Raw genomic sequence first — 21802 nt, forward strand, 5'->3', positions numbered from 1 at the left:
TCGACGGATGCCCCGACGGTTTGTGGTGTGGGATTCAGCGCTCCAGGACTGACATAGCCGGCAAGGGGCTGTGGGTTCGGATGGGTCGGTCTGTGTGCGGGGCATTTGTCAAGATGCCGCGGCCCGGTGTTATTCGTCCTTACGGCCTCCACTGCCTTATGGGTGGCTCGTCCATTGTGATGGTTCCACGTTGTCCAGATATCAATTCCGGTCGGTTTTGGGGCGTTGTATTTTATACCTGGGTCTATCTCCTGCCGACTATGGGACTCACTCTTTCCGCATTGGCGTTGCTTCTGCGGCCGCTGTGGTGGGTTGGTCCGAAGTCGAAGTCCGGGCACTGGGTGGGTGGAGGTCTGGTGCAGTCACGCGCTATATCAGGCCCCTTTGAGGATTAGCCGCTTGTCACAGTTGCCTTTGCGACTGTGGGGGCCTTGAGGAATTTTTGCTTTATCGTTGGTTTTCATTACGGTTTTGGCCGGCCATCGAAGTTTTGCGTTTTTGCCTCAAGTCAAATTGGGCGACCCCCCCCCCCTTCCCTGTTAGGGCGCAGGTTAGGTTACCCATTTTCTCCATACTAGCTATATTTCGTTTATTAACCTCGTCACACCCTTTTTGCAGGAAGGCGGCTCGATCCGCACATTATATGGTTTGTCGGCCATTCATTTTGCATACTGGCTGTCAGTGTCAGCTCTGGCTTGCGACACGATCCAGTTTCCAGAGCTGCAGGCTGTGCGCTAGTTGGGGCGTAGAAGCCTCCGCTGGGACAGCCTGCGGTATTGGCTTATGTCGGCAGTCGGCCGAGGTGGCAAGGGTCTGGTTCACCAGGTCTTGAGATTCGTTTAGCTTCGTCTGTTGTTTTCTTTCGTTTGAGTTCAGTTGAGTTTTCCTAGTGTTATGCTTTGCTTAATTGAGTTTTTGGTTCAGGTGGCGGTGGCAGGTTGGTAACCTGGCAGTTGGCCGGTTTCTGAACGGTTATTTTAGTTTAACTTAAGGAGTTTATTGTTGGTAAGTTTGGGTGACCTTTTAGGGATTTTTATAGTCTTATAATTAATTTATGGGCACCACCGTATCTGGTGGGCCCATACGATGGATCATAAACATATGTGGATATCGGGGCCGGAGGCCCAAATTTTTACCCCGTAGGTGCGGAGCGTACCTTCATCCCTACAACTGTTGGTGGGCAGGGGTAGTGGCAGAAGGTCGACCCCTGGCCTTGGACTTTAGATTTCCGATGTCTGGGATAGAGGCAGGAGGCCGATCCCGGAACATCTGGGGCAGAAGGCCCCCTCACACATGTTTTTTCTTGCTCGGGATGGAGGCAGGAGGCCGATCCCGGAACATCTGGGGCAGAAGGCCCCCTCACACATATGTTTATTGCTCTATTTTGTCATATAATTTTGGATCACCCTTATTAAGTTGTTTATCATGCTTAACCGTTCTGCTCCCCGCCACCTTAGTTAGAGAGGGAAGTCTGCATTTTTAGTCTTAGTATTAATAGGCCTTCCTCTCAGTCAAAATAAAAAGCTGATTCCTTTCACGCCAATTACGGTTGTTGTGTCTTTATTTACTAAGATAAGTGTGCTTGAGTGGCGTGCAAATGCATCTGACGTGTGAAGCTTAAGAGAAAATATTGTATTAATGTAATGTAGCCATTAACAACATAAGCCACGGACAGCAGATTCACATTTCCAAATCGTAGACTGTTGTTTGGTAAAATGAAAAGTGTATTAGATTTCAACTGCCTAGGGCCCTCCACGGGGCTTTATCCGGCACTGCTTGCGTCCGACTCAGGTGCAACGCCAGAACTTTTTAGGGCCCCGTAGCAACAATTTGAAGGGGCCCCTGTCCCATCACTTCTAGAGATACCTCATTTCAGTAGTTGTTAATTTTATTCCCCATATAAGTGCCCTAGTTCACAAAATATCACATTGCCAGTGCACATTATGCAACACAGTACCCCAATTCACATATGACATGCAGTGACATACAATGCTACATTACAGTGCCACAGGTCATACTTTTTTACTTTTTTTGGGGTCTGTCCCGCTATCCCTCGCGCAGGCTGCAGTGTCCCGCGGTGGGGGGGGGGGGGGCAGTTGGGAGGCTCCCTATCTCTCCACGCACAGCGTCTATTCCAGTGAGGCAGAGGGACTGGGGGCATGGCCAGCAGCTCACAGAGCGTTGGCCATGCCCCTACTCAGTGCCGCGCAGCTTCGCTGCGCCCTGCTTTGAGTCCCAGCCTGCAGCATCCAAATGTTGGGAGGTATGATACTATGCCACACTATAGTGCCTCCACTTCATATAGTGCCACATTCAGTGCCTCCTGTTCGTATTATGTAACATTATAATGCCGTCCAGTTCATTTTATATCCCATTACAATGAGCAGGTCCAGGGGCATACCTAGATATATTGCAGGCCCCTAGGAAGAAGTTTGTAAAGGCCCTTATGTACATTCCAATGGTGAAAATGTATATACAGTAACACATGTAACTGTGACAGGGAAGGTGGCCCCTCTCAGCCTGGGCCCCATAGCAGCTGCACTGCCTGCACCTATGGTAGCTACGCCCTTGACTGACTCATTCCCTATATAACAGTTTAGGACAAAATGTACAAATAATTGTTTTAGGTAGAAAATGAAATACAGATTCAGTCTCCCAAATCCGAAAATGCTTGTAGTATTTTGTATTTTGGATGTTTCCGTAGTTTGGAATATTTGCAAACCATAATGATATATTTTGGGGAATGGACCCATGTCTAAACACAGAATACATTTATGATTCATATGCACCTTACAGAGCCTTAGAGACCTGTTCGCTAGCAAGCGATTTTTGCACTGCTGCAATCAGATAGTCGCCGCCCACAGGGGAGTGTATTTTCGCTTTGCAAGTGTGCAAACGCATGTGTAGCAGAGCTGTACAAACAGATCTGTGCAGTCTCTGAGTAGCCCAGAACTTACTCAGACGCTGCGATCACTTCAGCCTGTCCAGGACCGGAACTGACGCCAGGAACCCTCCCTGCAAACGCTTGGACACATCTACGTTTTTCCAAACACTCCCAGAAAACGGTCAGTTGACACCCACAAACGCCTTCTTCCTGTCAATCTCCTTGCGAACGCCCGTGCAAATGGATCCTTCGCACAAACCCATCGCTGAGCGGCGATCCGCTTTGTACCCATGCAACGCGCCTGCGCATTGCGCAATTTAGGCCTGATCACCCGCTGTACGGAAACGCAGCCTAACGATCAGGTCTGAATTACCCCCAAAGTGTGTGTACCTTGAACCACCAGAAAGCAAAGGTGTCACAGTCGTGCTTCAAATATTTTGGATATCTGATTTCCGAGTATGGGAAACTCAACCTTTAGACAGAGGCCATAACTGTACTAGCCCCATTGAAATAACCAGACCTTCCCAGGTCAGATTTACTTACCTCCAGGTGTATTACGGTGCAAGATAAGCAATATCCCATACAAAACCCATACAGTGTCATCATACGAGGCTTCTACGGAACCTTAAGTTAAATTAAATTGTCCTTTTAAAGCACAATAATGCTAGAAAAACTTTGTAGCGGACATTGAGTTATGTGTTCTCTTGTAGGGTGGGATGACTTTGTTAATTGAATGTCAGGTACTGACCAATAATGGAACAGTTATATAAGGGCACCTATGAACAGGGGTGTAGCGAGGGTGGCTCCGATGGAGCGCGAGCTCCGGGCGCTGGAAAACCTAAAGGGCGCACTGCCGCCTTAGCACCCCCCTCCCTCTGCACGCTATAGTGTGGGCTGTTGTATAGGCAGCCACAGAAGCAGAGAGGCGCACACTGACTTGGAGACTAGGTAGGTTACAGGTCAGGCCAGAGGCTACAGCGGGAGACACTGACAGCCAGCACATGCTGGAGCTCTGCCGCCCTCTTTATATGTCTCACTCACTGTCTACCTGTACTGTTGCTGTGCAGCGGGATTACTTCTTTCCTGCTACACTACTCTCTGCCCCGGCTGCTGCAGCACCTCTTTCTGCCCCAGCTGCTGCAGCACCTCTCTCTGTCCCAGCTGCTGCAGCACCTCATTCAGCCCCAGCTGCTGCAGCACCTCTCTCTGATTCGGCTGCTGCAGCACCTCTTTCTGTCCCAGCTGCTGCAGCAACTCTCTCTGTCCCAGCTGTTGCAGCACCTCTTTCAGCCCCAGCTGCTGCAGCACCTCTCTCTGACTCGGCTGCTGCAGCACCTCTTTCCCCCTCAGTTGCTGCAGCACCTCTCTCTGCCCCGGCTGCTACAACACCTCTCTCTAAATTGATGCTACAGCACCTCTCTCTGCCCCAGCTGCTGCTGCCTCAGAACCTCTTTCTGTATTATAAGCTGCAGAGTAACATATATAAGTGACTCTACTGTGGTGTAATATGTATAAACGGTTCTACTGCAGTGTAACATATATAAGTGACTCTACTGCAGTGTAACATGTATAAGTGGCACTACTGTGGTGTAACGTGCATAAGCGGCTCTACTGTGTTGTGTAACTTGTATAAGGGGCTCCACTGTGTGGCGTAAAGTGTATAAGGGGTACTTCTGTGAAGTGTAATGTGAATTGATACTATTCTGTGTCCACGCCCCATCGCCATGAAGCCACACCCCTATATTTTCCCTATTTTAAACATGGGGGCACTCAAAGGAAACTTTTGCCTTCAGCTTTAATAGGTCTACAACCCGCCCTGTCACCAATTTAGGATTTTTAAATATTTTTATTTTCAAATTTAACATGCACCCAATTCAGTACAGGGGAGGGGGTGCCGAAATATACCCTTGCTCCAGGCACCATGGTACCTAGCTACACCTGTGCCTATGAATATGCTACTTCTGCTTTTGCCATGTGCAAGGGTTAATGGTGGTGATGAACGGAAAAGCTTTCATAGCCCCAAAAACTGTCGTTGACACATGGCTCCCAGAACAACACATGGCATTATCCCAGCAGAGCCCTATAGGCTCTCAGAGATCAACACACCAAAGGTCATGACCCCACAATATATTACAATGAAGGCACAGTGTTTCGCAAGGGCTTAGTCTTGTCTCAGGCTCTAGCGCTCTACCGCTAGTCCTCATGAGATAAATGGCAACATTTGACTTTAAAACTCTGCGAGTGAAAGTTTTCCATCTAATGATCTGTGTCATTTTACTCTTTTACCACAAAACATGTTCAGCACTTAAAGAAACTCGTCAGCAGGCTCCTGGCTTCAGAGCGAAGTGACCTAAATGGATTCCCAGCTGAGGGTTTTAGGATCATTCTAGGGATGAATTATTTATCGCGCTGAGGCGAGTTCCCGAGCACTTAAAGTTAACCCTTCTGGAGGGCGCAGAGTTACAGACAACACGATTCAAAAAAAGAAACATACGGAGGAGTTGCGTACCAGATTGTCATTTGGCGTTCGGAAACATCTTTTTAATACATTTAAGGCTTAATCGAGTTCCATCTTCAGGCTTCCCCATAGACTGCGTCAAAGGTCGGTTTGTATGTTTGTTTGATTGTTTTGTTTTTTTAAATATCCAATAAGTTTCCAAAGCAGAATAAAACCAAAAAACAGCACTGGCACTTTTTAAAGACTAGAATCAGGACATGCTTTTGAAGCTCCAGGCTGGCCGCTAGCTCTAATGCATTCCTCAGAACACAGATATATTGATGCACACTAGCAGTAAATATATTGGGCTCCGGCACTTGGGGGGGGGGGGGGGGGGAGGGGATGGGGAGGGGGCGACCAGGGCACAGGTAGTGTGTAGTGTCGGACTGAGGCAAGCAGGGCCCACCGGGGGGATGCAGTTGTAGAGGCCCATTCTTAAGGGTGTGGCCCATACTTCCCTAATTTTGAAAATGCATTTCAGGGAGATTGTGAAAGTAACACCTATCGTACTGCTACATCTGAGAGGAGTGTCATAAAAAAAACTTACATCCAAATGTAAATGAGCCCCAAAGTTAGTAAGAACTACTTGTTGAAGAAAAGATACTGATATTTTGCAGGATTTTTTTGTGTATTGTGTTTTACAAGAGGTTCCATATACTGTAAGTGGCCACAAGAAACCCCATAAAATGCATGTAGCCATAGGGATCATTGTGCCTTATAACCAATACAGTGAAATGGCACTGATGATCCCATTTGAATGTATGTATCTCTGATTTCTCTTATTTTTTCAGGGAGATTGAGGGACTATTCAGGGAGTGAGGGAGATTGCTACTATGTCAGGGAGTCTCCTGCAGAATGAGGGAGGGTAGGCAACTATGGTGTGGCCAGGCTCCAGTGGGAGCATGGCCAGACATCACGGAGGTTTGGCTAACCATTAGAGAGCACAAGGTAAATATATAATATACCATAGTATAATGTAACATATGCATAATGCATAATTCAAGTGCAGTAGGATAGAGTCTGGAGCCTGATCCCTAGAGGGGAAGGAGGGCCCACAGGCTTTCCTCTGTACCCCTGTGGGCCAGTCTGACCCTGGTGGTGTGTGTGTGTTTGTTTGTGTGTGTGTGTGTGTGTGTGTGTGTGTGTGTGGTGTGTGGTGGGGGGGGGGGGGGGAGGAGGAAACATCCCATTGTGTATATGTAGCACCTGATCTTCCAGTGTGCAGTTTGAGGCAGCCATGAGGTGCCAACGTGTGCTGAAGTTGATGATCCAGAGCCTCATTCAGATGCGGTCGCAAATCGGCTGTTGTATCAGATGATGTTTTCTTTCTGTGCATGCATCTAAGCCGCAATGCACACGTGCAGTGAGTGAACTGCAATGGCGGTTGCACCAAGGAATTAGTCGCAAAGAGGGTGACAGTAAGACAGCGTTTGGGGGTGGTAACGCGAAGTTGTCGGGTAAACTCAGATGTGTCATGTCAGCATCGTTCAGTTGGCGTTTTCTGGGTGTGCATTAATTAGCAGATTAAATCTCCCTCGCTACAGGAGGATCCTCTGCTTCCCAGGAGAGCTGCTCGTCCTGCGCGTTTACAGAGGCACTCAGAATCTGCCACATGACCCGATTTGCGACAATGCTACGATGTATCAGCAGTTTTACGCCGTCTGACGGAAACGAGGAGGCAGCAGCGGGCGTCCCTACACTCAGGTCAGCTCATGTCCAAATTAGCATATACTCGCAACTGCAAACGGCAAAAGATAGCAATCGCTTCAACAACCACATCTGAATGAGGCACCTGAAGCATACAGTGCTGGATGTGTGCAGTGGGGAACAGGACATACCTCCCAGGATTTGTGGACTCAGGTTATATGGAGGGGGTGTGGCCACGTCTGGAAGGTGTGGATATGCCCTCTCCATTAAAATAAATGGAAATACTATCCACAGTGCGGTATTTGACCCCTTAACAGCTCTACCATGTTCCTGCCGGGTCCCTTGAACATAACTGTGCAGAAAAAAGTATACAGTAGCTACCGTATGATAAGTGCGCACAGCAGCCAATTAGCCAGTAGGTACTGAAGTGTTACCCCACACTCCCAATCACACACAACAAAGTTCTTTCAAAGATGGATCAATACTGTGGAATCCTGAATTCAGATATTATGGTCTACAAAGAAAGATAAGTAGACTTAAAAACAGTTGTAGTAAGAGGCATCACTGGTAGCAGTGACACCCGGTGTATGAGGGCACATTACGCCGGCAAAGAGGGGTCTCACGGATAGAGGTGTGGCTTTTCAGATAGGGGGCGTGGCCTGGACCCCCGTTTCATCACTCCAGGGGTCCCAGAGATGCGGGCTGTCCACGGGGACCAGGGTAAGTGAAGTGCCGGCTCCTGCACGGTGACAGGAGCAGGGTGCTGCACGTAATGTAACAGTGCAGCACCCTGCTCCTGTGGCTGAAGAGCAGTCAGCAGTTTGGTGTCACTCCTCGGCAGGTGACAGCCTGGAGCGGGCCGCATCCCCCTTGTGATGCCTCTGGTTGTAGTATAGAAAGTCAGGCGTCCCCAGATATCCTTACACAGCAGTCAGGCATAGTCCAAACATATTGCAGGTTCCCCTCCTTAGAAGCGCGTTTTGATACCGGGCCTCTATCTTTTTCAAGGTATCATGAGGAGGGTTTCTGCAGCGTATTGTTAGGGTGATGAAACGTGGGTGCATCATGTGACACTGGCGACAGAGCATGCATCTGTGACATGGAAACACGCATTGCCCTCACCTTCAAAGAAATTCAAAACAACTCCGTAATCAACCTTGGTCATGGCAACCTTGTTTTGGGACCATGAGGGCGTGCTTCTTGTCAATTTCCTCACCAAGGGAGATAGTGTAATTGCTGACTGCTATCGTGACACATTGCGCCAGTTGCAGAACGCAAATTGTCGAAAATCACCTGTTTTGCTGCGGACAGGAGTCATATTATTATTACTGCACGATAATGCCAGGCCACACTCAGCCAACCGCACATGTGAGTTGTTACGGCGCTACCATTGGGAGGTACAGTACTAGACCATCCTCCATATAGTTCTGACTTGGCACCGAGTGATTTCCATCTCTGAACCATTGATGAAGCACCTGGGTGGAAGGCGATTTGCAATCGGTGGTGAAGTTCAGCAAGCTGTCATGTCCTGGCTTCAGGCGCTTGACTCTGATTTTTTCTATGCCGGGATAGATGCCTTGGTATACCTTTGGAACAAAAGCTTGGACAAGTATGGGGACTATTGATTATACTTTTATGAACGAGTTGAATACACAATGAGAGGTTTTGTTACTTTATTTATTGAACCACCCTTGTAGTTTAGGAGGCTGCCACTAGATGGCGTTACAATGCACCTAAAAAGGTCAAAGTGGCCACAGGAAAGGTGATTCAGAGTTCCAGAGGCACCGAGGAACTATAATAAAACTATGGGATCAAAATGACCCCCAAAGTCTATGATTTAAGCTGTTTTTTAGGGTTTTTTGTAAAAAACACCTGAATCCAAAACACACCCGAATCCGACAAAAAAATTTCGGTGAGGTTTTGCCAAAACGCGTCCGAATCCAAAACACGGCCGCGGAACCAAATCCAAAACCAAAACACAAAACCCGAAAAATGTCCGGTGCACATCACTAGACTCGCTGGTAATACGTGCTATCCTTATCATCTGATTGAGATTATGCCATGGAATTTATTCATTCATTAATAAGCCTAGATTTAGTGTGGTTTAAGTGATATTATTCCCTCAGATCTAACACTGTCTATGATTGTTTAGATTCTCATGTACAATCCCCTTTTGTCTGTAGGTCTCTCCTGCTACTTACAGCTGGTTATTCAGTTTATTGCCAGCTATTAGGGTGCTAGGTTCTTTATAATCCCACACTTTCCCTTCCATTGTGTCAGAGTTACTCTATTCTAAGGTGCGTCTTCCCCTTTATTCTATTTCAATCCTATTTTATTCTTCTTATTATTATGGTCCTGGTTTCAGGAGCTTTGTTTCTCCACTCTGGTATATTCCTGTACTATTCTCTGTAGGCACATTACAGGCAGTTCCTTTGGTTTACAGTCCTCACTAGTATGTTGGATATTTCCCTTTATGCCAATACTGTTAACTACTGTGGTTTATTTAGTTTTTACTTCACCACATCATATTCCAACCTTAGGTCTCATTAAAGTCTGATGTACACTGCCTGTACTGTGTCTTAGGTGCAGGGTACTGTATTCTCTTTCTTTCTTTCATTCACAGCGCACTACAATCCCCGTTAAGCTTTGCGGCGACGACGGAGCCCAGGTTGTCATGGCACCGGACGGCCGCTTGATGATGACGTCACCTGATAGCGCCGAACGACGGCTCCATTTGGCGCTTGTTGCATACACGCAAGGGGTTTCTACACTATAAAGGTATGTTTTATACTGTTATTCACTGTTGTACACCTTGACAAAGGGGCATGTGAGCCCCGAAACGTCGGACTTTCTATGTGTTGTTTAAATACAAGTTTTGACTTCAAGACGCCGAGTGCCGCTCTTTCTTCCTTCTATATACATATATATATATATGTATATATAGATATATATAGATATGTGGGATATGTATAGTTGTGTATTACATTTTCTATATATTCATATTCGGATTTATACTGAATGCTGAAGTAATAGTATTCCTTCTCATGTGCTGCTCGCTCTGTTGATAAAGCTCTAGGTCGGCCGTGACGAGTTGGTCTCAAATCCTCGCAAGGAGTACGAATGTTTATTCTTTTCCTGCTGTGGATAGAATACTGTGAAAGTCAACTCATGGTCGACGCGGAGCCCTGTCGTAAAGGATCATACACAGGAAGCTAAGTGATATTTTATTTCTATACTTTGGATTTATTTGTTTTGCATGCACATGGGGGAGTATTATATTCAGATAGGCATCCGATAGAATTACCCTACAGAGAGTGAGTAGGGTCTCTTATGTGGATTCTACTCTATAACATTGCAGCAGGTTGCCGCGTCTCGGCAGGAGGTGTGGCCGGGGAAATGCTGAGGTTGTCTCCGAAAGATACTGGTGGGACGGTATAATGCTGTTTGGAGATGCCTCAGTTCAGTCAATCTCGGTGGATACCACTGATAGATCTAGCTTCGGAAGTTAGACTCCTGCACGACGGTTGGTGACGCATTCTTTTGTGGGATGCAGTCGTTTTAACCGGTTCGATACTGCTCTTTTTTCCTTTCTGTGCAGACAATGGAAGGTGAACAGGTAAGAGTTCTGCGGCCTTGTTAGGTTCGTGGAAGCGGATGTCCTTTTTTGTTTCTACCACATCCACCACATATCGCTGAGACTATCTGGCTGGAACCCACTTTGGTGGGAACTTGTCTACTATTTTTTAGTCGGCCTGGGAATAGACTAGGACCTGTGAGTTAATTATAGAATCCTAAGGGGGACATTCTGGCGTTATAGGTGTTTCCTCTCACTGATTTTTCAAATAGATTTTACCATTCCCCTCTGAAAGGGGCGGTAGTACGCGACGCCATACCTGAGGTGCGTCAGGTTCAGGGCATTGTACTGTTGTCCCTGGTTTAAAAAAAAAAAAAAGAATAGAGGTTAAATGCGTTATTCTCCGCATTCAGATTACTTGGGTAAATATCCCGAATTGTCTTTGCTATTTCACCAGAGGGATGGCAGTATGATCATTGTTAGGCTGTACTGGGACACTCTCCTATTTAAGGTGAGGTCAAGACACAAATAGTGCAAACCGTTATTTTCTCTCTGACTGTTCTTCAACATAGGGAAAGACTGTTACTCCCAACGTCGCTGACGGCGGAGGTGGGTATTAGGGTAGATACGAAACGGTTGAAATTCTTTGTGTTCCTGTTGAACGAGGTCTGAGGATCCGGAGTCGGATCAAATTTGCAGTGACAATCCATCACTAGGTTCCGTCAATGAAGAAGATGGGTGCGGCCTTAGTGCCATTTTTCGATGAGCAGGTCAACTGCCAGAGTGGTTTTCACGGGGTCACTTAGAAATGTGGTCCGGGTTTCACCTGCACATACGCCGGAATATCTTCTTAATGGCCAGGATTTCGCTCCTTTGGTGTCTGCTCAGTTCTCACCTCCTAGGGGGACGAAGGTTCAGAATCCAGGATGGGATCCTGGTATCTATGCATACAAATCTCTGTAAATGGGGAGCAGTCCTTGCGAGGGATGTATTTCCGGAGGAAAAGGTCAAGAGGGCAAGCTTGTCTGCGATAAGCGTTCTTGAGTTAATAGCTATTTCTCTATCGTCCTAAGTGGATGCTGGGGTTCCTGAAAGGACCATGGGGAATAGCGGCTCCGCAGGAGACAGGGCACAAAAAAGTAAAGCTTTACTAGGTCAGGTGGTGTGCACTGGCTCCTCCCCCTATGACCCTCCTCCAGACTCCAGTTAGATTTTGTGCCCGAACGAGAAGGGTGCAATCTAGGTGGCTCTCCTAAAGAGCTGCTTAGAGAAAGTTTAGTTTAGGTTTTTTTCTTTACAGTGAGTCCTGCTGGCAACAGGATCACTGCAACGTGGGACTTAGGGGGAAAGTAGTAAACTCACCTGCATGCAGAGTGGATTTGCTGCTTGGCTACTGGACACCATTAGCTCCAGAGGGATCGAACACAGGCCCAGCCGTGGAGTCCGGTCCCGGAGCCGCGCCGCCGACCCCCTTGCAGATGCTGAAGCGTGAAGAGGTCCGGAAACCGGCGGCTGAAGACTCCTCAGTCTTCATAAGGTAGCGCACAGCACTGCAGCTGTGCGCCATTTTCCTCTCAGCACACTTCACTGGGCAGTCACTGAGGGTGCAGAGCGCTGGGGGGGGGCGCTCTGAGAGGCAAATATAAACCTTATACAAGGCTAAAAATACCTCACATATAGCCCATAGGGGCTATATGGAGATATTTAACCCCTGCCTGACTGGAAAAATAGCGGGAGAAGAACCCGCCGAAAAAGGGGCGGGGCCTATCTCCTCAGCACACGGCGCCATTTTCTGTCACAGCTCCGCTGGTCAGAACGGCTCCCAGGTCTCTCCCCTGCACTGCACTACAGAAACAGGGTAAAACAGAGAGGGGGGGCACATTAATGGCTATATATATATATATTAAAGCAGCTATAAGGGAGCACTTAATATAAGGATATCCCTTGTATATATAGCGCTTTGTGGTGTGTGCTGGCAGACTCTCCCTCTGTCTCCCCAAAAGGGCTAGTGGGTCCTGTCTTCATTAGAGCATTCCCTGTGCGTTTGCGGTGTGTGTCGGTACGTGGTGTCGACATGTATGAGGACGATATTGGTGTGGAGGCGGAGCAATTGCCAAATATGCAGATGTCACCCCCCAGGGGGTCGACACCAGAATGGATGCCTTTATTTGTGGAATTACGTGATGGTTTATCTTCCCTTAAACAGTCAGTTGAGGACATGAGGCGGCCGGACAATCAATTAATGCCTGTCCAGGCGCCTCAAACACCGTCAGGGGCTGTAAAACGCCCTTTGCCTCAGTCGGTCGACACAGACCCAGACACGGGCACTGATTCCAGTGACGACGGTAGAAATTCAAACGTATTTTCCAGTAGGGCCACACGTTATATGATTTTGGCAATGAAGGAGACGTTACATTTAGCTGATACTACAGATACCGTAAAACAGGGTATTATGTATGGTGTGAAAAAACTACAAACAGTTTTTCCTGAATCAGAAGAATTAAATGACGTGTGTGATGAAGCGTGGGTTGCTCCTGATAAAAAGTTGATAATTTCAAAAAAGTTATTGGCATTATACCCTTTCCCGCCAGAGGTTAGGGCGCGCTGGGAAACACCCCCTAAGGTGGACAAGGCGCTCACACGCTTATCCAAACAAGTGGCGTTACCCTCTCCTGAGACGGCCGCACTTAAGGATCCATCAGATAGAAAGATGGAAGTTATTCAAAAGAATATATACACACATGCAGGTGTTATACTACGACCAGCTATAGCAACTGCCTGGATGTGCAGTGCTGGAGTAGTTTGGTCAGAATCCCTGATTGAAAATATTGATACCCTAGATAGGGACAATGTTTTACTGTCGTTAGAACAAATAAAGGATGCATTTATCTATATGCGTGATGCACAGAGGGATATTTGCACACTGGCATCTCGGGTGAGTGCTATGTCCATTTCAGCCAGAAGAGCCTTATGGACACGACAGTGGACAGGCGATGCGGATTCAAAACGTCACATGGAGGTTTTGCCGTATAAAGGGGAGGAGTTATTTGGAGTTGGTCTATCAGACTTGGTGGCCACGGCTACTGCCGGGAAATCCACTTTTTTACCTCAAGTCACTCCCCAACAGAGAAAGGCACCGACCTTTCAACCGCAGCCTTTTCGCTCCTACAAAAATAAGAGAGCAAAGGGCTTGTCGTACCTGCCACGAGGCAGAGGAAGAGGGAAGAGACACCAACAGGCAGCTCCTTCCCAGGAACAGAAGCCCTCCCCGGCTCCTGCAAAAACCTCAGCATGACGCTGGGGCCTCTCAAGCGGACTCGGGGACAGTGGGGGGCCGTCTCAAAAATTACAGCGCGCAGTGGGCTCACTCGCAGGTAGACCCCTGGATCCTGCAGATAATATCTCAGGGGTACAGGTTGGAATTAGAGACGGATCCTCCTCATCGTTTCCTGAAGTCTGCCTTACCAACCGTCTCTTCCGAAAGGGAGAGGGTGTTGGAAGCCATTCACAAGCTGTACGCTCAGCAGGTGATAGTCAAAGTACCCCTATTACAACAAGGAAAGGGGTATTATTCCACTCTATTTGTGGTACCGAAGCCGGATGGCTCGGTAAGGCCTATTCTAAATCTGAAGTCCTTGAACCTCTACATAAAAAAGTTCAAGTTCAAGATGGAGTCACTCAGAGCAGTGATAGCGAACCTGGAAGAAGGGGACTTTATGATATCCTTGGACATCAAGGATGCGTATCTACACGTTCCGATTTACCCCGCACACCAGGGGTACCTCAGGTTCATTGTTCAAAACTGTCACTATCAGTTTCAGACGCTGCCGTTCGGATTGTCCACGGCGCCTCGGGTCTTTACCAAGGTAATGGCCGAGATGATGATTCTTCTTCGAAGAAAAGGCGTATTAGTTATCCCATACGTGGACGATCTCCTAATAAGGGCAAGGTCCAGAGAACAGCTGGAGACAGCTTTAGCACTATCTCAAGAGGTGCTAAGACAACACGGGTGGATTCTGAATATTCCAAAATCCCATTTAATCCCGACAACTCGTCTGCTGTTCCTAGGAATGATTCTGGACACGGTTCAGAAAAAGGTTTTCCTTCCAGAGGAAAAAGCCAAGGAGTTATCCGATCTGGTCAGGAACCTCCTAAAACCAGGAAAAGTGTCAGTACATCAATGCACAAGAGTCCTGGGAAAAATGGTGGCTTCTTACGAAGCAATTCCATTCGGCAGATTCCATGCAAGAATATTCCAAAGGGATCTGTTGGACAAATGGTCAGGGTCGCATCTGCAGATGCACCTGCAAATAACCCTGTCACCAAAGACAAGGGTGTCACTTCTGTGGTGGTTGCAGAAGGCTCACCTATTAGAAGGCCGCAGATTCGGCATTCAGGATTGGATCCTGGTGACCACGGACGCCAGCCTGAGAGGCTGGGGAGCAGTCACACAAGGAAGAAACTTCCAGGGAGTATGGACGAGTCTGGAAAAGTCTCTTCACATAAACATTCTGGAACTAAGAGCAATCTACAATGCTCTAAGCCAGGCGGAACTTCTCCTGCAAGGAAAGCCGGTGTTGATTCAGTCGGACAACATCACGGCGGTCGCCCATGTAAACAGGCAGGGCGGCACAAGAAGCAGGAGTGCAATGGCAGAAGCTGCCAAGATTCTTCGCTGGGCGGAGAATCACGTGATAGCACTGTCAGCAGTGTTCATCCCGGGCGTGGACAACTGGGAAGCAGACTTCCTCAGCAGACACGATCTTCATCCGGGAGAGTGGGGTCTACATCCAGAAGTCTTCAACATGTTAATAGACCGTTGGGAAAGACCAATTGTAGACATGATGGCGTCTCGCCTCAACAAGAAACTGGACAAATATTGCGCCAGGTCAAGAGATCCACAGGCAATAGCTGTGGACGCACTGGTAACTCCTTGGGTGTACCAGTCAGTGTATGTGTTTCCTCCTCTGCCGCTCATACCAAAGGTATTGAAGATCATACGGCAAAGAAGAGTAAGAACAATACTAGTGGTTCCGGATTGGCCGAGAAGGACTTGGTATCCGGAACTTCAAGAGATGCTCACGGACGAACCGTGGCCTCTACCTCTGAGAAGGGACCTGCTACAGCAGGGTCCCTGTCTTTTTCAAGACTTACCGCGGCTGCGTTTGACGGCATGGCGGTTGAACGCCAGATCCTAAAAGGGAAAGGCATTCCAGAAGAAGTCATTCCTACCTTGATTAAGGCACGGAAGGAAGTCACCGTGAAACATTATCACCGCATTTGGCGAAAATATGTAGCGTGGTGCGAGGATCGGAGGGTTCCGACGGAGGAATTCCAACTGGGTCGTTTCCTACATTTCCTGCAATCAGGATTATCTATGGGTCTCAAATTGGGATCCATTAAGGTTCAAATTTCGGCCCTGTCAATATTCTTCCAAAAAGAATTGGCCTCTGTCCCTGAGGTCCAGACTTTTGTCAAGGGAGTACTGCATATACAGCCTCCTGTGGTGCCTCCGGTGGCACCGTGGGATCTAAATGTAGTTTTAGATTTCCTCAAATCCCATTGGTTTGAACCATTGAAAAAGGTGGATTTGAAATATCTCACATTGAAAGTGACTATGTTACTAGCCCTGGCCTCTGCCAGGAGAGTATCTGAATTGGCGGCTTTATCTTATAAAAGTCCTTATCTAATCTTCCATTCGGATAGGGCAGAACTGCGGACTCGTCCGCATTTTCTCCCTAAAGTGGTATCAGCATTTCATCTGAACCAACCTATTGTGGTGCCTGCGGCCACTAGCGACTTGGAGGACTCCAAGTTGTTGGACGTTGTCAGAGCCTTAAAAATATACATTGCAAGGACGGCTGGAGTCAGAAAATCTGACTCGCTGTTTATATTGTATGCACCCAACAAGTTGGGCGCACCTGCTTCTAAGCAGTCGATTGCTCGTTGGATTTGTAACACAATTCAACTTGCACATTCTGTGGCAGGCCTGCCACAGCCTAAAACTGTAAAAGCCCACTCCACAAGGAAGGTGGGCTCATCTTGGGCGGCTGCCCGAGGGGTCTCGGCATTACAACTCTGCCGAGCAGCTACGTGGTCGGGGGAGAACACGTTTGTAAAATTTTACAAATTTGATACCCTGGCAAAGGAGGACCTGGAGTTCTCTCATTCGGTGCTGCAGAGTCATCCGCACTCTCCCGCCCGTTTGGGAGCTTTGGTATGATCCCCATGGTCCTTTCAGGAACCCCAGCATCCACTTAGGACGATAGAGAAAATAAGAATTTACTTACCGATAATTCTATTTCTCGGAGTCCGTAGTGGATGCTGGGCGCCCATCCCAAGTGCGGATTATCTGCAATACTTGTACATAGTTATTGTTAACTAATTCGGGTTATTGTTAAGGAGCCATCTTTAAGAGGCCCTTTCTGTTGTCATACTGTTAACTGGGTTTAGATCACAGGTTGTACGGTGTGATTGGTGTGGCTGGTATGAGTCTTACCCGGGATTCAAAATGCCTCCCTTATTGTGTATGCTCGTCCGGGCACAGTACCTAACTGGAGTCTGGAGGAGGGTCATAGGGGGAGGAGCCAGTGCACACCACCTGACCTAGTAAAGCTTTACTTTTTTGTGCCCTGTCTCCTGCGGAGCCGCTATTCCCCATGGTCCTTTCAGGAACCCCAGCATCCACTACGGACTCCGAGAAATAGAATTATCGGTAAGTAAATTCTTATTTTTTAATGAACATATGCTTTCGTGGTCTGACCGTGTTAATTCGGTCGGATGTCTTGAAAGCAGTGGTGTATGGGGGCCGTTAGGGCGGAACAAGGAGCAAAGTGGCATTGGCAGGAACCGAGAAAGTTTTCCGCTAGGTGGAAAGACTGGTAAATGCTATGTTAGAGGTCTTCGCTCCGGTTGTGAACGATGGAGAAATAGATTCCTCTGCAGACGCGGTCCCCATCCGGGAGAAATATAGTCGTCATCGAGAAGTTTTCACTGAAGTGACAAGTCTTTGAGGAGTGCCTCAAGTGGACATGTTGGCGTCTCGCCTCGACGAGAGATCTTAGGGATATTGTTCCGGGTCAGGGGACTCTCAAGCTATAGCAGTGAACGTCCTCGGGACACCTTAGGTGTTTTCAGTCGGTCTATGTGTCCCCTCCGTTTCCACTCTTCGGAGGGTGACAAACGTAAGAAGGACAAAGATTCAGGCGATCCTCATTGTTCCGGTCTAACCAAGGAGGGATTGGTATCCAGTTTTTCAAGATTTACTCATAGAAGATTCATGGCCTCTTCCTCTATGTGAGGAGCTGTTACAGCAAGATCCGGGGGTGTATCAAGACTGACCGCGGCTGCGTTTGACGGCGTGGAGGTTGAACGCCATATCCTAGCCAGAAAGGGTATTCCCTGTGAAGTCATTTCCACACTTCTTCAGGCTAGAAAAGAAGTAACGGCAAAGCCTTACCACCGTGTTTGGAGAAAACATGTGTCTTGGGGTGAATCCAAGAAGGCTACTACGGGAGACTTTCAGCTGGGTCATTCTTCTCCATTCTTGCGAGCAGGTGTGGGTGCAGGCCTAAAGTTAGGTTTCATTTAAGTGCGGTTTTGGCCTTATAAATTTTCTTTCAAAAAAGAATTGGCAACCTTTCCGGAAGTTCGGACCTTCGTGAAAGGAGTACTGCACATCCAACCTCCAGTTGTGCCCCCGTTGGCACCGTGGGACCTTGACGTGGTGTTGCGTTTTCCTGTGTCACACTGATTGGAACCTTTGTGAAAGGTTGTGTTAAAAAAATGTTTTTTAAATATGGTCATGCTATTGGCTTTGGTGTCCGCAAGGCGGGTGTCGGAAGTAGCGGCTTTGTCTCACAAGAGCCCCCGTTGGATCTTCCATGTAGATAGAGAGGAATTGAGAACTCGGTTAATAGTTCTGCCAAAAGGGGTTTCTGGGTTTCACAGAAATCAGCCTATTTTGATGCCGGTGGTCACTTAGGCATTAGCTGATTCAAAGTCTCTCGGTGTAGTCACGGTTTTGAATATTTAGGTCGCCAGTTTGGCTCAGATTGGGGAAACAGAGGCTCTGTTTGTCCGGTATGCTCCCAGCATGACTGGGGCGCCTGCGTCTATGCAGTCTGTTACACGCTGGATCTGTGATACGATTCGGCGTGCTCGTTCTTTGGCTGGATTGCCGTTACCAAAGTCGGTGGAGACCCATTCTACTAGGAAGATGGGCTCTTCTTGGGCGGATGCCCGAGGAATCTCGGCGGTTCAACTTTGCCGAGCGGCTACTTGGTCGGGTTCAAACGCTTTTGCTATGATCTGCAAGTTTGATACCCTGGCTGATGGGGACCTTTTGTTGCTCAATCGGTGCTGCAGAGTCGTCCGCACTCTCCCGCCCGGTCTGGAGCTTTGGTATACACCCCATGGTCCTTACGGAGTCCCCAGCATCCTCTAGGACGTCTGAGAAAATAGGATTTTAATACCTACCGGTAAATCCTTTTCTCTTAGTCCGTAGAGGATGCTGGGCGCCCGTCCCAGTGCGTACTGTGGCTGCAGTTATTGGTTATGGATACACTCTTGTGGTGTTTCTTTTCTGTCAGGCTGTTACTGACGTTGCTTAGGCCATGGTAGGCGGTGTCTTATTATTGGTTGTGTTGACACACAGGCTGTGTTAATTGTTTTCTCAGCACGTGGCTGTATATTGTTTTTCATGCTGTTGGCTGGTATTCTATTTAATGCCACGTTTTACGGTATGTTCGTGGTGTGCGCTGGTATGACACTCACTGTGTTTACACAATAAATTCTTCAAAATGTCCGTCTCCTCTGGGCACAGTTTCTAACTGAGGTCTGGAGGAGGGGCATAGAGGGAGGAGCCAGTGCACACTCATTCAAAGTCTTATAGTGTGCCCATGTCTCCTGCGGAGCCCGTCTATACCCCATGGTCCTTACGGAGTCCCCAGCATCCTCTACGGACTAAGAGAAAAGGATTTACCGGTAGGTATTAAAATCCTATTTTTTGGGGGGTGTCATTTTTGTCATCTGAGCACGTCGACTCCCAATTAGTGCATCGCGTCCCCTTGCTTTGCTCACCAAGGTTCAGGCAAGGTTCGGTTCCCAATCATAGTCCACGTGGATGGTAAAGTATGAAAAAGTGGAAAAAAGTAGAAAAAAACCCCCACCTCATGTCAACCATATGTATGTCGACCATTTGTACCTGTCAACCTTTCATAGTGACTAACTAGACACTGTAGATCTATTAAGCACATACCCTATGTAACCCTAACGTGAAAGCCCCTGAGGTAAAGATCTGAGTGTGCAGATAGCACGATTTACAGTATGTCTTGTAGTGATGTGCACCGGAAATTTTTTGGGTTTTGTGTTTTGGTTTTGGATTCGGTTCTGCGGCCGTGTTTTGGATTCGGACGCGTTTTGGCAAAACCTCCCTGAAAATTTTTTGTCGGATTTGGGTGTGTTTTCGATTCGGGTGTTTTGTACAAAAAACCCTCAAAAACAGCTTAAATCATAGAATTTGGGGGTCATTTTGATCCCATAGTATTATTAACCTCAATAACCATAATTTCCACTCATTTTCAGTCTATTCTGAACACCTCACAATATTATTTTTAGTCCTAAAATTTGCACCGAGGTCGCTGGATGGCTAAGCTAAGCGACACAAGTGGCCGACACAAACACCTGGCCCATCTAGGAGTGGCACTGCAGTGTCAGGCAGGATGGCACTTCAAAAAAATTGTCCCCAAACAGCACATGATGCAAAGAAAAAAAGAGGCGCACCAAGGTCGCTGTGTGACTAAGCTAAGCGACACAAGTGGCCTACAAACACCTGGCCCATCTAGGAGTGGCACTGCAGTGTCAGACAGGATGGCACTTCAAAAAAATAGTCCCCAAACAGCACATGATGCAAAGAAAAAAAGAGGCGCACCAAGGTCGCTGTGTGACTAAGCTAAGCGACACAAGTGGCCGACACAAACACCTGGCCCATCTAGGAGTGGCACTGCAGTGTCAGGCAGGATGGCACTTCAAAAAAATTGTCCCCAAACAGCACATGATGCAAAGAAAAATGAAAGAAAAAAGAGGTGCAAGATGGAATTGTCCATGCACACTTTAACGAACCCATCATTTCAGAGACAGGGTCTGCCACACGACTGTGACTGAAATGACTGGTTGGTTTGGGCCCCCACCAAAAAAGAAGCAATCAATCTCTCCTTGCACAAACTGGCTCTACAGAGGCAAGATGTCCACCTCATCATCATCCTCCGATTCCTCACCCCTTTCACTGTGTACATTCCCCTCCTCACAGATTATTAATTCGTCCCCACTGGAATCCACCATTTCTGTGTACATTCTGGAGGCAATTGCTGGTGAATGTCTCCACGGAGGAATTGATTATAATTCATTTTGATGAACATCATCTTCTCCACATTTTCTGGAAGTAACCTCGTACGCCGATTGCTGACAAGGTGAGCACTAAACACTCTTTCGGAGTACACACTGGAGGGAGGGCAACTTAGGCAGAATAAAGCCAGTTTGTGCAAGGGCCTCCAAATTGCCTCTTTTTCCTGCCAGTATATGTACGGACTGTCTGACGTGCCTACTTGGATGCGGTCACTCATATAATCCTCCACCATTCTTTCAATGGTGAGAGAATCATATGCAGTGACAGTAGACGACATGTCAGTAATCGTTGGCAGGTCCTTCAGTCCGGACCAGATGTCAGCACTCGCTCCAGACTGCCCTGCATCACCGCCAGCGGGTGGGCTCGGAATTCTTAGCCTTTTCCTCGCACCTCCAGTTGCGGGAGAATGTGAAGGAGGAGCTGTTGACGGGTCACGTTCCGCTTGACTTGACAATTTTCTCACCAGCAGGTCTTTGAACCTCTGCAGACTTGTGTCTTCCAGAGAGAGAGATACAACGTAGGTTTTAAATCTAGGATCGAGCACGGTGGCCAAAATGTAGTGCTCTGATTTCAACAGATTGACCACCCGTGAATCCTGGTTAAGCGAATTAAGGGCTCCATCCACAAGTCCCACATGCCTAGCGGAATCGCTCTGTTTTAGCTCCTCCTTCAATGTCTCCAGCTTCTTCTGCAAAAGCCTGATGAGAGGAATGACCTGACTCAGGCTGGCAGTGTTTGAACTGACTTCATGTGTGGCAAGTTCAAAGGGTTGCAGAACCTTGCACAACGTTGAAA

At 47.7% G+C, this 21802-nt stretch overlaps 1 long non-coding RNA gene across 4 annotated transcripts in view; it reads left to right on the plus strand.

The window, feature by feature from the left end:
• The window catches only part of LOC135012473 (uncharacterized), a 113928-nt gene that overhangs the window by 53236 nt on the left and 38890 nt on the right, over window positions 1–21802 (plus strand). For 2 of the 4 annotated variants that reach the window (XR_010211465.1, XR_010211601.1), the window contains exons 2-4: window positions 5187–5486; window positions 6926–7085; window positions 9652–9806. This is a non-coding gene — a long non-coding RNA (uncharacterized LOC135012473). The remainder of the gene's footprint in view (window positions 1–5186; window positions 5487–6925; window positions 7086–9651; window positions 9807–21802) is intronic. The other 2 variants (XR_010211559.1, XR_010211509.1) reach the window with 2 other exon arrangements.

Source organism: Pseudophryne corroboree, chromosome 1 (assembly GCF_028390025.1).
Source record: "Pseudophryne corroboree isolate aPseCor3 chromosome 1, aPseCor3.hap2, whole genome shotgun sequence".
NCBI classification, from domain to species: domain Eukaryota; kingdom Metazoa; phylum Chordata; class Amphibia; order Anura; family Myobatrachidae; genus Pseudophryne; species Pseudophryne corroboree.